Genomic DNA, 629 nt, shown 5'->3' on the forward strand with positions numbered 1-629 from the left:
ATAAACGCGATATTGCGTAGCTTGTCAGTTACTGTTTACAATGCGTGGAATGGTGCGCTGTGATTGGTTGAGCGGATATATCGCATTCTGCAGAGAAGGGGGACTGGCGTTTGTCGCGGTTTGGAAAAAAGGGAGAAAACATGACAGAATAACTCGGCAGATATCGCATTTTGCTTAAAATTAAAAATTGACTTTTCAATACCGACCAGATACAATATTGATTTTGGCGGAAACTTGATAGATTGATTTGATCGCGTTTTGGAACCAAACTCAGTCTTCATATATATATATATTAGGGCTGTGCGATTTGGGGGAAAATATCAAATTGCGATTTTTTTAGGAATTACTGTTGTTCTTTTAGTTGCCATCTGCCAGATTACATCCCACCAATAGAGTCCATCAAATAGACACCATTATAGTTTACATTAAAACCAAACAAATTCCCATTATAACCCTGAAATCCATTAAATTTCTTATTGTGTTTTGGGAGGGGTTCTATTGTTTTTTTTTTCAGCAGGCAAGATTATATGGAGGACGAAACCTGCAAAAACAATAAATAAATAAATACACAAATATGCAAATAAATAAATAAATGTGTGTATAAATACACAAATTCTTGTTTAAATACA

Source organism: Sinocyclocheilus rhinocerous, unplaced genomic scaffold (assembly GCF_001515625.1).
Source record: "Sinocyclocheilus rhinocerous isolate Xijiao unplaced genomic scaffold, SAMN03320098_v1.1 scaffold2578, whole genome shotgun sequence".
NCBI classification, from domain to species: domain Eukaryota; kingdom Metazoa; phylum Chordata; class Actinopteri; order Cypriniformes; family Cyprinidae; genus Sinocyclocheilus; species Sinocyclocheilus rhinocerous.